This window comes from Rutidosis leptorrhynchoides, chromosome 11 (assembly GCF_046630445.1).
Source record: "Rutidosis leptorrhynchoides isolate AG116_Rl617_1_P2 chromosome 11, CSIRO_AGI_Rlap_v1, whole genome shotgun sequence".
NCBI classification, from domain to species: domain Eukaryota; kingdom Viridiplantae; phylum Streptophyta; class Magnoliopsida; order Asterales; family Asteraceae; genus Rutidosis; species Rutidosis leptorrhynchoides.
In genome coordinates this window covers 117,913,426-117,928,447 of record NC_092343.1, presented here as the reverse complement: position 1 = coordinate 117,928,447, position 15,022 = coordinate 117,913,426, and the positions used below count along the sequence as shown (strand labels likewise).

At 34.6% G+C, this 15,022-nt stretch overlaps 1 non-coding gene across 1 annotated transcript; it reads left to right on the top strand.

The window, feature by feature from the left end:
* Window positions 1–4,421: 4,421 nt before the first annotated feature.
* On the top strand, window positions 4,422–4,528 carry LOC139879104 (small nucleolar RNA R71). The gene has a single exon (XR_011769956.1). It is a non-coding gene; the product is annotated as a small nucleolar RNA R71 (small nucleolar RNA).
* Window positions 4,529–15,022: the final 10,494 nt, after the last annotated feature.

The window sequence follows — 15,022 nt, the reverse complement described above, 5'->3', positions numbered from 1 at the left end:
TCCGGTTAAATGAACGATTATTCGTACATATAAATATCCCGCCCATCGTGTCCGATCGAGTGTATATGGTTATTTATAGGGACGTCCAATTGTAAATCTTTATATTAAAATTAACAAACTATCATTTAGTTAAACAAATATAAAGCCCATTAATAGCCCATAGTCTAATTTCCACAAGTGTCGTTCTTTTGTCCAAACCCCAATTATAGTACAAAGCCTAATTACCCAATTTTAATATTTTTAGCCCAACATCATGATTACTTCGGTATTAAATAAGCATAATAATAACTTAGCTACGAGACATTAATGTAAAAAGGTTGAACATAACTTACAATGATTAAAAATAGCGTAGCGTTACACGGACAGAATTTCGACTTACACCCTTACAACATTCGCTAAAAGGGGCTCATGCGATCGCATGAGTTTTGCTCTTCAAGGCCATGCGATCGCATGGCCAGCTGGGGAGGCTCAAATGTCTTTGTTTTTTCTGCCGACGGTTTTTATAATATAATATAATATATATATTAATTTTAAGAATTAATTATATATTATATTATATTCATGTGCATAGTTGACTTGTAATTTTTAGTCCGTTGCGTCGAGCGTTGAGAGTTGACTTTGGTCCCGGTTCCGGATTTTCGAACGTCCTTGCGTATAATTTAATATCTTGTACTTTGCGTTTCGCGTCTTGTACTCTTGTAATTTTGAGACGTTTCTTATCAATAATTGGAACCTCTTTGATTGTACTTTGTACTTTTAAGCTTTTTGGTCGTTTGCGTCTTCAATTCGTCGAATCTGTCTTTTGTCTTCACCTTTTATTATTTAAACGAATATCACTTGTAAATAGAACTGTTGCAACTAAAAGCTTTTCTTTCTTGAGGGATAATGCTATGAAATATATGTTCGTTTTTAGCATTATCAGAATTTCATTATAATCTATCTTCAATAGATATTCATCAGGAAAGTTGACTTGTATGGCCGATTCATTTAGAACTTCTAATTCGGGATTTTCAAGACGAGAAAGATGATCAGCGGTGAGATTTTCTGCTCCCTTTTTATCTCGGATTTCAATATCGAACTCTTGTAAGAGTAAGATCCAACGGATTAATCGTGGCTTAGCATCTTTTTTTGAAAATAGGTATCTAAGAGCAGAATGGTCGGTATAGACCACCGTTTTTGCTAGAACGAGATATGAACGAAATTTGTCAAAAGCAAAGACAATAGCAAGGAGTTCTTTTTCAGTAGTTGTGTAATTTGTTTGTGCTCCTTGTAACGTCTTACTAGCATAATAAATAGGTTGAAATCGTTTTTCAATTCTTTGTACTAAAACGGCTCCCACTGCGAAATCACTTGCATCACACATTAGTTCAAACGGTAGATTCCAATTTGGAGTTATCGTGATCGGCGCATTAGTGAGTTTTTCTTTAATAATATTAAAAGATTTGATGCATTCATCTGAAAAGATGAATGGAGCATCCTTTTCTAGGAGTTTATTCATAGGAGTGGCAATTTTAGAAAAATCTTTTATGAAACGTCGGTAAAAACCAGCATGCCCTAGAAAAATCCTAACTCCTCTAACATTGGTGGGATGTGGAAGTTTAGCAATTACATCTTCTTTAGCTCTATCCACTTCAATTCCTTCCTTTGAAATTTTAAGTCCAAGAACGATGCCTTCTTTAACCATGATATGGCATTTCTCCCAATTAAGTACTAGATTTGATTGCTCGCATCTAATAAGCATTCGTTCAAGATTAATTAGACATGATTCAAATGTATCACCGAAGACTGAAAAGTCATCCATGAAAACTTCCATGCATTCTTCTATCATGTCGTGAAAAATCGCCATCATGCACCTTTTAAAGGTTGCAGGGAGGTTGCAAAGTCCAAATGACATGCGTTTATAAGCAAAAGTACCATAAGGGCACGTGAACGTGGTTTTCTCTTGGTCCTCGGGTGCTATTGGGATTTGAAAATATCCGGAAAAACCATCAAGAAAACAATAGTAACTGTTTCCGGCTAATCTTTCCAACATTTGATCAATGAAAGGTAAGGGAAAGTGATCTTTTCTGGTGGCGTCATTTAATTTTCTATAATCAATACAAACACACCATCCTGTTACAGTCCTAGTAGGAATAAGCTCATTTTTCTCATTTGTGATGACAGTCATGTCACCCTTCTTAGGCACGCATTGAACTGGGCTTACCCATGGACTATCAGAGATTGGATAAATTAAACCTGCATCTAGCAGTTTAATAATTTCTTTCTTAACAACATCTTGCATATTAGGATTTAGTCTTCGTTGGCGTTGCACATACGTTTTATGACCTTCTTCCATAAGGATTTTATGTGTGCAATACCAAGGACTTATTCCTTTAATATCATGAATTTTCCATGCAATAGCTGGTTTATGAGCTTTTAGCACATAAATGAGTTGTGATTTTTCATTTTCAGTAAGAGAAGACGATATTATCACAGGTAATTCAGATTCACCATGTAGATAAGCGTATTCCAAATGGTTTGGAAGTGGCTTTAACTCTAATGTCGGTGGTTCTTCTATCGATGATTTATATCGATATCTGTCTTCTTCTTTTAGCATTTGAATTTCTTCTGTTGTTGGTTCATATCCATTAGCCATAAGTGTAGCTAACATTTCAGTTTCATCAATTGGTTCAGTTCCTTCTCCTAAAGAACATTCTCCTGTTCCTTGTAATTCTGGAAATTCTTCTAACAATTCTGCATGTGAATCTATAGTTTGAATATAATAACATGTATCATCTGCAGATTGCGGTTGTTGCATAGCTCGATCAAAAGAAAAGGTAACACTCTCGTCCTCTATACTTAGGGTCAGTTTCTTACCGAACACGTCTATTATTGCTTTAGCCGTGTTTAAGAATGGTCTTCCTAATATGAGAGGAACTCGAGAATCTTCTTCCATGTCCAGAATAACAAAATCTACTGGAAATACTAAAGTACCAACTTTAACTAGCATGTTTTCCATTATCCTTCTAGGATATTTTACTGACCGATCGGTTAGTTGTATGCTTATTCATGTTGGTTTCAATTCTCCAAGGTCTAGTTTAGCGTATAGTGAATACGGCATTAGATTTATACTAGCACCTAAGTCTGCCAATGCTTCTATTGAACTAAGACTACCCAGAAAACATGGACTTGTGAAACTTCCTGGATCAGATAATTTTTCTGGTATCTTATTCAACAGTACTGCAGAACAATTAGCATTCATTGTAACAGCCGAGAGTTCTTCCATTTTCTTTCTATTAGTGATTAGATCTTTCAGAAATTTAGCATATCTAGGCATTCCTGAAATTACATCAATGAAAGGAAGATTAACATTTATCTGTTTAAACATATCCAAGAATTTGGATTGCTCGGCTTCAAGTCTCTCTTTTCACATTTTACTTGGGTAAGAAAGTGGTGGTTAGTATGGTTTAACATAAGGTTTAGCCTTAACTGTGTTATCTTCATTAACCTTTTCAACTACCGGTTCTGTTTCCTTATCTTGCTCAGATTGTGGTTCTTGTGGAGTAGGAATAGAGTCATCATAAATTACAGGTATTTTCGGTGGTTTAAGTGTAATACCACTTCTTGTGGTAATGGCTTTAGCTGTTTCATTCCGGAGGTTAGCATTTGTATCACTAGGTAGACTTCCCGGTTTTCTTTCACCTATCAACCTTGCTAGGTTGCTCACTTCTTGTTCCAGATTTTGAATAGAAGCTTGTTGATTTCTAAATGCTTGAGCATTTTGTTCATTGGTTTGTTTCTGAGATGTGAAAAACTGAGTTTGAGATTCAACTAGCTTCGACATCATATCTTCTAAATTTGGCTTTTTATCATCGGTTTGTGGTGGTTTATTTTGAAAAATAGGTCTTTGCTGATTGTAAGTATTATTGGATACTTGTTGATTGCTAGGACCTTGTTGATTGTTGTATGGAACATTTCGGTTATAATTCTGGTTTTGATTGTAGATTGGTCTTGGCGGTTGATAATTATTCTGATAATTATTTCCAGGACTTTGGTTTATGTATGAAACATTCTCTCTTTGTTCCATTGTTAGTTCAATACTGAGACAATCTTTTGTCAAATGTGGTCCTCCACACTACTCACAACTAATTCGTATTGAGTGTATATCCTTAGTCATCTTTTCCATTCGTCTCTCGACAGCATCTATCTTTGCGGAAATGGAATCTAAGTCATGGCTAGAATCGGCTCTAGCTGCTTTAGAAGATCTAACGATATCTTTTTCTTGATGCCACTCATGTGAGTGGGAAGCAGCGTTATTAATAATTTTGTAAGCGTCAGTTGCGGTTTTCTTCATAATGGAACCACCAGCTGCTATATCTATGTCTTTCCTTGTAGTGATGTGGCATCCTTGGTAGAATTTTTGTACTATTTGACAGGTGTCTAAACCATGTTGCGGACATCCTCTCAATAACTTTCCAAATCTTGTCCATGCTTCATATAAAGTTTCATTTGGCTTTTGTGTGAACGTAACTATTTCTCCTTGAAGTCTTGCGGCTTTAGATGCCGGAAAGAATTGTTTAAGAAAATTTTCAACTAAAACATCCCATGTATCAATCGCCCCTTCAGGTAACGATTCTAACCAATCTTTGGCTTCTCCCTTTAAAGTCCAGGGAAATAACATGAGATATATCTGTTCATCCTCCACTTCTCTTATTTTAAATAGTGTACAGATCCTATTAAAGGTACGAAGATGTTCATTTGAATCTTCCTTCGGCGCACCACTAAATTGGCATTGATTAGTCACCATGTGTAGAATTTGTCCTTTGATTTCATAATCTGGCGCATTAATGTCTGGTTGAGTAATTGCGTGACCTTGGCCAGTGCGTTTAGCTCACATCCGGTCTTCCATACTTAGAGGTTCCATATTTTTCATGATTGAATTTGTTGAATCTGAATCACTAGAGGATTCCGATTTAATGGTAGGTTCCTCAACAATCTCTGTTTGAATGATTGGTGGTTCTGGAGGAAAGATTAGTGGTTCAGGATCTCTGAATTGTCCCTGAATATCCTCCAGATTGTCAATTGTGAGGTCGGATTCAAAAAATAGATTATCGGAAATTTGAATTGGAGTACTTGGTCGACTGGATGACGATTCTAAAGAAAAATCAACGGCGACAATATTGGCTAGATGTCTTGATCGAGTTACAGGTGGTGAACGTACAAAAGGTGGTGAACATTTTGCTCGGTGCATTCACTGAATATCCTATTAGTTATAAAAGATAAAAATTATTTAAGTTATCAAATTAATAGACTTTTCTGCTTTTGCCCACGTTTCGAATAGCCAAAAGTTGTAGCAGGGAGCCAGAACCCTTTAAATCGGAAGCTCACAACTCAGCCACTAACAAATCCAACTATTACTACGAAGCAGAAAATTTGGATGTATATCAATTCAACCACTTAAAATAATTTTTCGTTGAAATTTAAATTTTTTTTTTGAGAAGAAATAGAAAATTTTATGTCCTAAAAAAAACTAGAGTGGCGAAAAATAAGAAAGAAAAAGAGCGCGTCGGAAAACATCGAAAAATAAAAGGTCAAAAAATAATAAAAAAATGTAGCGCGTCGAAACTTAAAAGTCTAAAAACTAAGAATTAAAAGTTGCGTCTAAAATATTAAAGCTTAAAAGAAATTCTATATCCAAAACAGCAATTACTTAAAAAGGTACTAAAATATAAAAACGGCGTCGCAAAAATCTAAAGCACCTAAATCTTATTCTAAAGAAAAAGCACTTAAGGGATTTTACGGCAAAGCCTAAAAATCTAGAAATAAAAATAACTATGTCAAAAACTACGACTTAAAACTAAATACGAGCGAAAAATACAAATATTACGCTAAAAACAAATAAAAAGAAACAAAATATAAAAATAAACTTAAAGTTGTAAAAAGTACAATTTTTATAAAAATATTATTTATTTAATAAAACTATTAATTTTTTATATTTATGAAACTAATTAAACTAAAAATACAAATTAAATAAAAACTAAAACAAATTATTATTAAATATAACCCTAATTAGGGTTTAATAATAATAATTATTAATAATTTAAACCCTAAACTGGTCAGCTGAGGTTTCAGACTAGTCAAATCAGGTCATGCGATCGAATGGCCTGACCGTTGTAATACCATGCGGTCACATGGTCTGCGAATTCGGGCCAGAACCTGGGCTGCTACAGTACCGGGCCGATTACTTTTATTATTTTTTTTTCTATTTAATTTTATGTTTTAATATATATATAAAATATATGTAAAAATTAAATAAAAACTTAATTTTTAAATAAAAATAAAAACTTTATAATTTTATATATATTTAACAAACTATTAAAAATGTATAATTTTTTTGTTTTTCTTTTCTTTTTATATTTTTATATTTTCAATATTTAAAACGTATTTTTACAAAAGCGTATTTTTACAAAAGTAAACTAAAATTTTTCTATATAGCGTTGCGCTTTCGGCGTTTATGTCTTTCCCCAGCAGCGGCGCCAAAAATACTTGATGTGTGCGAGATGGTGTATAAAATAGTTATATTTTTACTACGAAAAACTATTAAATACGATACAATTTTACACAAGTTATTTATTTATTTATAGTGTGGATATACCTAAACCTTGCTACAACACTTATAGGTAGTGTACCTAATCGTACAGTAGTGTAGTTTTTAGTAAGTCCGGTTCATCCACAGGGAACTCGCCAAGTTTAACGCTATATTTTTAAAACTTATAATTGTAAAAATACAAAAATATATAAATAATATTATTATTATAAAAGGGGGATTTTACCGTTTAATAACCGGTTTGTCGATTTTAAAACTTTAGTCGCAGTTAAAACTTAATGTAAAATATTAAAAATATAAAAGACTTAATTTAAAGCGTAAAGTAAATGACAATAATTAAAATGCGATAAATTAAAATGCGATAAATAAAATGACAATAAATAAAATTGCGATAATTAAAAGTGCAATTAAATATGAAATAAAGGAATTATGCTTATTTAAACTTCCGTAATCATGATGTTTGACGTGTTGATTTTAGTTTATTACCATGGGTTAATTGTCCTTTGTCTTAGATTATTCAATATGTCCATCTGGTTTTTGTCCATAACAGTTCATCAGTCATAAATATAAAGTGCGTGTGTCCTCGTCAAATTATCCTTATATCCGAAGTCAAATATTCCAACTAATTGGGGACTTAAACTATAATCACACCAATTTTCCTTGTATATAATTCACCCCTGTTTTAATAAGTCCATAGACTATTAATCCATTCCCGTGTCCGATTAAATGAACGATTATTAATACTTATAAATATCCCGCCCATCGTGTCCGATCAAGTGTATATGGTTATTTATAGGTACGTTTAATTATAAATCTTTATATTAAATTAACCAACTATCATTTAATTAAACAAATATAAAGCCCATTAATAGCCCATAGTCTAATTTTCACAAGTGTCGTTCTTTTGTCCAAACCCCAATTATGGTACAAAGCCCAATTACCCAATTTTAATATTTAAGCCTAACATCATGATTACTTCGATTTAAATAAGCATAATAATAACTTAGCTACGAGACATTAATTTAAAAAGGTTGAACATAACTTACAATGATTAATAATAGCGTAGCGTTACACGGACAGAATTTCGACTTACACCCTTACAACATTCACTAACATACCCTTATTATTAGAATTTAAAATTAAAATTAAAATTAAAATTAAAATTATAATTATATATATATATATATATATATATATATATATATATATATATATATATATATATATATATATATATATATATATATATATATATATATATATATATATTATACGAGTGAGATAGAGAGATAGATAAAGGTATGATATTCGATCACCAACTGCGAAATTTATAGGCATGTGGCCACAAAAATTGGCCCATGCGATCACATGGATAATATGCCTACAGGCCATGCGATCGCATGGAGGTAGGTACCAGCTCACATAATTTTGTTTTCAAGCTTGTCGACGTTATTTTTAAATATATATAATATATAAATAATTTATATAATTATTTAAATATTATATTATATTCTTGTGCATAGGTGACTCATAATTTTTAGTCTGTTGCGTCGAGCGTTGAGAGTTGACTTTGGTCCCGGTTCCGGATTTTCGAACGTCCTTACGTACAATTTAATATCTTGTATTTTGCGTTTTGCGACTTGTACTCTTGTAATTTTGAGACGTTTCTCATCAATAATTTGAACCACTTTGATTGTACTTTGTACTTTTGAGCTTTTTTGGTCGTTTGCATCTTCAATTCGTTGAATCTGTCTTTTGTCTTCACCTTTTATTATTTAAACGAATATTGCTTGTAAATAGAATAATTTCAACTAAAAGCTTATCTTTATTGAGGGATAATGCTATGAAATATATGTTCGTTTTTAGCATTATCAATAACTTCCTTCAAGTATAGACGTGCTAACTTCTCCATTTTGTCATCTTCTCTCATTGGCAGGAAGTGTGATGACTTGGTGAGACGATCGACTATTACCAAAATAGTATCATAACCACTTGCAGTCCTTGGCAATTTAGTAATGAAATCCATGGTAATGTTTTCCCATTTCCATTCTGGGATTTTAGGTTGTTGGAGTAGACCTGATGGTTTCTGATGTTCAGCTTTGACCTTTGAACACGTCAAACATTCTCCTACATATTTAGCAATATCGGCTTTCATACCCGGCCACCAAAAGTGCTTCTTGAGATCTTTGTACATTTTTCCTGCTCCGGGATGTATTATCTGGTTTTATGTGCTTCCTTAAGTACCATTTCTCTCACATCTCCAAACTTTGGTACCCAAATTCTATCAGCCCTATATCGGGTTCCGTCTTCCCGAATTTTAAGATGTTTCTCTGATCCTTTGGGTATCTCATTCTTCAACTTTCCTTCTTTTACAACCCCCTGTTGCGCCTCCTTTATTTGAGTAGTAAGGTTAGTACGAATAATTATGTTCATAGCTTTTACCCGTATAGGTTCTCTGTCCTTTCTACTCAAAGCGTCGGCTACCACATTCGCCTTCCCAGAGTGGTAACTAATCTCAAAGTCATAGTCATTTAACAATTCAATCCACCTACGCTGCCTCATGTTTAGTTGTTTCTGATCAAATATATGTTGGAGACTTTTGTGGTCGGTATATATAATACTTTTGACCCCATATAAGTAATGCCTCCAAGTCTTTAATGCAAAAACAACAGTGCCCAATTCCAAATCGTGAGTCGTATAATTTTGCTCGTGAATCTTCAATTGTCTAGACGCATAAGCAAGTACTTTCATTTGTTGCATTAATACACAACCGAGACCTTGCTTTGAGGCGTCACAATATATCACAAAATCATCATTCCCTTCAGGCAATGACAATATAGGTGCCGTAGTTAGCTTTTTCTTCAACAATTGGAACACTTCCTCCTGTTCATCCTTCCATTCAAATTTCTTTCCTTTATGCGTTAACGCAGTCAAGGGTTTTGCTATTTTGGAAAAATCTTGGATGAATCTTCTGTAGTAACCAGCTAATCCTAAAAATTGACGTATATGCTTCGGAGTTTTCGAGGTTTCCCAGTTTACAACGGTTCCAATCTTTGCCGGATCAACCTGAATACCTTCTTTGCTCACAACATGTCCGAGTAATTGAACTTCTTTCAACCAAAATGCACACTTTGAAAACTTAGCATACAGTTTTTCTTTCCTCAACAATTCCAGTACTTTCCTCAAATGTTCTTCATGCTCTTGATCATTCTTTGAGTAAATAAGTATGTCATCGATGAAGACAATGACAAACTTGTCGAGATATGGTCTACACACTCTGTTCATGAGGTCCATGAACATAGCTGGTGCGTTAGTCAATCCAAACGGCATAACCATAAACTCGTAATGACCGTAACACGTTCTGAAAGCAGTCTTCGGAATATCGTCCTCCTTCACCCGCATTTGATGATACCCAGAACGTAAATCAATCTTCGAATAAACTGACGAGCCTTGTAATTGATCAAATAAGTCGTCGATTCTCGATAGTGGGTAACGGTTCTTGATGGTAAGTTTGTTCAACTCTCGGTAGTCGATACACAACCTGAATGTACCATCCTTCTTTTTGACAAATAAAACAGGAGCTCCCCATGGTGATGTACTTGGTCGTATGAAACCACGCTCTAGAAGTTCTTGTAATTGGCTTTGAAGTTCCTTCATTTCGCTGGGTGCGAGTCTGTATGGAGCACGAGCTATTGGTGAAGCTCCCGGTACAAGATCTATTTGAAATTCAACGGATCGGTGTGGAGGTAATCCCGGTAATTCTTTCGGAAATACATCAGGAAATTCTTTTGCGACGGGAACATCATTGATGCTCTTTTCTTCAGTTTGTACTTTCTCGACGTGTGCTAGAACAGCATAGCAACCCTTTCTTATTAGCTTTTGCGCCTTCAAATTACTAATAAGATTTATCTTCGTGTTGCTCTTTTCTCCGTACACCATTAAGGGTTTTCCTTCTTCTCATACAATGCGAATTGCATTTTTTTAACATACGATCTCTGCTTTCACCTCTTTCAACCAGTCCATGCCGATTATCACATCAAAACTCCCTAACTCTACTGGTATCAAATCAATCTTAAATGTTTCGCTAACCAGATTAATTTCTCGATTCCGACATATATTATCTGCTGCAATTAATTTACCGTTTGCTAATTCTAGTATAAACTTATTATCCAAAGGCGTCAATGGACAACTTAATTTAGCACAGAAATCCTTACTCAAATAACTTCTATCTGCACCCGAATCAAATAAAACATAAGCAGATGTATTGTCAATAAGAAACGTACCCGTAACAAGCTCCGGGTCTTCCTGCGCTTCAACCGCATTAATGTTGAAGACTCTTCCTCGGCCTTGCCCATTATTATCCCCCTGATTTGGACACATATTTTTGTAATGGCCCTTCTTCCCGCATCTGAAACAGGTAATGTCTGCATAACTTGTTCCGGTATTATTTGTTCCCTTAGCCATTGATCCATAGATTTCGCACTTTATCGCACCATGGCCCTTTCTATTACACTTAGTACACACTGCTGTACAAAGCCCAGTTGGAAGGTATCCTTCACATCTCTGGCAGAATTTCTGCCTCTTGTTGTTATTGTTGGGATTGTTGTTGTTGTTGTTGTTGTTGTTGTTGTTGTTGCGGTTGTTATTGTTGTTGAAATGGTTGTTGTAGTTGTTGCTGGGTTGGTTGTTGTTGTTGTTGCGTTTGTTGTTGCTAAAATTGGTGCGATTGTAGTTATGATTGTTGGGTTGATTATTGAAATTGTGACCCTTGTCACTGGTTTCTTCCCATTTCCTCTTGACTTGTTTCGTATTGGCTTCTTCGGCCGCCTGTTCTTTAATCCTTTCCTCAATTTGATTTATAAGTTTATGAGCCATTCGACTTGCCTTTTGTATGGAGGCGGGCTCGTGTAAACTTATATCCTCTTGGATCCTTTCCGGTAACCCTTTTACAAATGCGTCGATTTTCACTTCTTCATCTTCGAACGCTCCCGGACACAATAGGCACAACTCTGTGAATCGTCGTTCATACGTGGTAATATCAAACCCTTGTGTTCGTAACCCTCTAAGCTCTACCTTGAGCTTATTGACCTCGTTTTTGGGACGGTACTGCTCGTTCATTAAGTGTTTGAATGCTGACCACGGTAGTGCGTAAGCAACATCTTGTCCCACTTGTTCGAGATAGGTATTCCACCATGTTAACGCAGTACCTGTGAAGGTATGTGTGGCGTACTTTACCTTATCTTCCTCAGCACATTTTCTTATAGCAAACACAGATTCGACCTTTTCGGTCCATCGTTTCAGTCTGACTGGTCCTTCAGTTCCATCGAATTCCAGAGTTTTACAGGCAGTGAAAGCCTTGTAGGAGCATCCTACACGGTTTCCTGTGGAGTTAACTCCACTGCTAGACACTGAGTTATTGTTGTTTTGAATTGCAGCCTGTACTGCGGCTATATTTGCTGCAAGGAAAGCACGGAAGTCTTCCTCACTCATGTTCAAGTTCTGACGAGTAGTCGGTGCCATTTCCTTCAAAAATAGCCAAAAGAATTAAGTTAATCATATAGAATATTAAGAGTAGTCAATAGTATTCCGTAGCATAATATGAACTCATTTATAAAAGCTTTTTCTTCATATTAGCATTTTATAAGTTTTAATTCGGGTAATACCTACCCGTTAAGTTTATACTTAGTAGCTAACATACAATTCAACTACTACAATTCTATATGAAAACTGATTATAATAATATTTCACATTCAAACTTTTATACAATATTTTGCAAACTTACAATACCACTATTTTACATATAGCATGAAATATAGCACATAAAAACTCTGATACAAAACAGTTGCGAAGACAATTCTAGTTAATACGCAAGTCGTTCAACAAAGGCAATAAAGACACGTAATTCATACGTCCAGAAATAAGTCATGCATTCTGGTTTTACTATGACTACTTCCCATCCTTGGTCTTGTGGAACATAACCGTTGTGACCGTTAACAAGAAAGCATGTTGTAATGTCGTCAAAAGGACGAGGGTTTCATAATGTCCAACAGCCCCATAATAATCTAAAAACATTGTTTCTCATCTCAACTACCGAGTCCATCACTTGTGAGAATGTTTTATTTAAAAGTTGCAACCCAATGTTCTTTTTCTCAATTTGATGAGAAGCGAACATTATTAACCCGTAAGCATAACATGCTTCTTTATGTTGCATGTTAGAAGCTCTTTCTAACTCACAAAATCCTATGTTGGGATATGTTGAGTCAAAATAGGTTCTTAACCTGTAGCGTAAAATTGTATTTGGGTTCCCCGCATTTAACGCTTTAAAGAAAACACGGCGTAACTTACGGTCTCCCCAATGTGATATACCTCACCTATCAAAGGAAAGCCTTTTATAAACTAAGGCATTTCTGGAAAGTCTTTCAAATGTTTGATAAGTTAATTTCGCCATAACTAAACGTGCTGATGAATTCTGACCAACTCTAGACAAGATTTCCTCAATCATATCCTCTGGTAGGTCTTCTAAAATATTCGGTTGTCTACCCTTAACGTCCATTTTGTTTTTATACTGTAAAAGAGACAAGGATTAGATTCGTAAAAGATAATTAACAAATAATATAAGCAATTTTTACATAGAACATAAAAGTACAAGCACACTATATTACATATATTACACAACATGATTACAACTCTTTAATCCGACTCACTCGTTTATTCTTCTTCGGACTTGGTTCGTTTTGCTAATTTCCTAGGGATATATGATGCTCCCCTAATACGAGCTGTCGTTTTCCACAATGGTTTAGAAAAACCTGGTGGTTTAGAGGTCCCCGGGTCATTGTTACATTTTAGGAAATACGGATGTTGCCGATACATATAAAGTTCATCGGGGTTGGAATCGGGTTTCTCTATTTTTATACCTTTTCCCTTATTATTTTCTTTCGCTTTATTAAATTGGGTCGAGGTAATTTCTATAACATCATCGGAATCCTCATCGGGATCCGATTCATCGGAGAATTGGTAATCTTCCAATATTTTGCTTCCTTAGCGGAAACACCATTGACCATTATTAACTTTGGTCCATTGGTTGAGGATTTTCTTTTATTTGACCGTTTTTCTGTGGTTCCTAATACTTCCCCTTCCGGAACCTCTTCTTCCGGTTCCTCTTCTTCTGGTTCCTCTTCTTCCGATTCTTCTTCTTTCGGTTCTTCTTCTTCCGGTTCTTCTTCTTCCGGTTCTTTGGGAATTTGTGAATCTTCCCAATATATATTCGACTCTTCATTATTATTAGGTGAGTCAATGGGATTCGTGCTAGAGGTAGACATCTATCACACAATATCAAACACGTTAAGAGATTAATATATCACATAATATTTACATGTTAATAATATATAGTTTCCAACAAAAATGTTAAGCAATCATTTTTAAAGAAAACACGGTCGAAGTCCAGACTCACTAATGCATCCTAACAAACTCGATAAGACACACTAATACAAATTTTTTGGTTCTCTAAGACCAACGCTCGGATACCAACTGAAATGTCTCGTTCATATTGATTATAAATGTTCCATATTAATTGATTTCGTCGCGAGGTTTTGGCCTCTATATGAGACGTTTTTCCAAGACTGCATTTGATTTTAAAGCAAACCATAACCTTTAAAATATTATGACGATTATCAAATAATGATAATCTAAAATATAGCGTTTTTCACACGACCATTACATAATGGTTTACAATAATATTACACATCAACATAAGTCTTCGAATGCAGTTTTTAAACAATATTATACAAGCATGGACTCCAAATCTTGTCCTTAATTTAGTATGCAACAGCGGAAGCTCTTAATAATCACCTGAGAATAAACATGCTTAAAACGTCAACAAAATTGTTGGTGAGTTATAGGTTTAACCTACATATTATTAAATCATAATAATAGACCACAAGATTTCATTTTTATAACACATCTTTATCAGGCATTTCACAAACTGTATAGAGATAAAAATCATTCATATGTTGAACACCTGGTAACCGACGTTAACTTAATGCATAGAATATCCCAAAAACAGAACTTCTCGTCTGTATAATAATCTCGAAGTACTAAACCATCCATAACCTGAATGGGGGTTGTTAAGCTCAATAGATATATCTTTAGGATTCGCGTCAATTAGGGGCCATTTCCCCAATTCTTAGGCTACCAGACTTGAAGGGCGATATTCAGTTTAATAATCCAACCATAGAATGTAGTTTCGCAAACTTGTGTCTATTTTGTAAAACATTTATAGAACTGCATGTATTCTCATCCCAAAAATATTAGATTTTAAAAATGGGACTATAAATCACTTTCACAGATTTTTACTTCGTCGGGAAGTAAGACTTGACCACTGGTCGATTCACGAACCTATAACAAATATGTACATATATATCAAAGTATGTTCAAAAT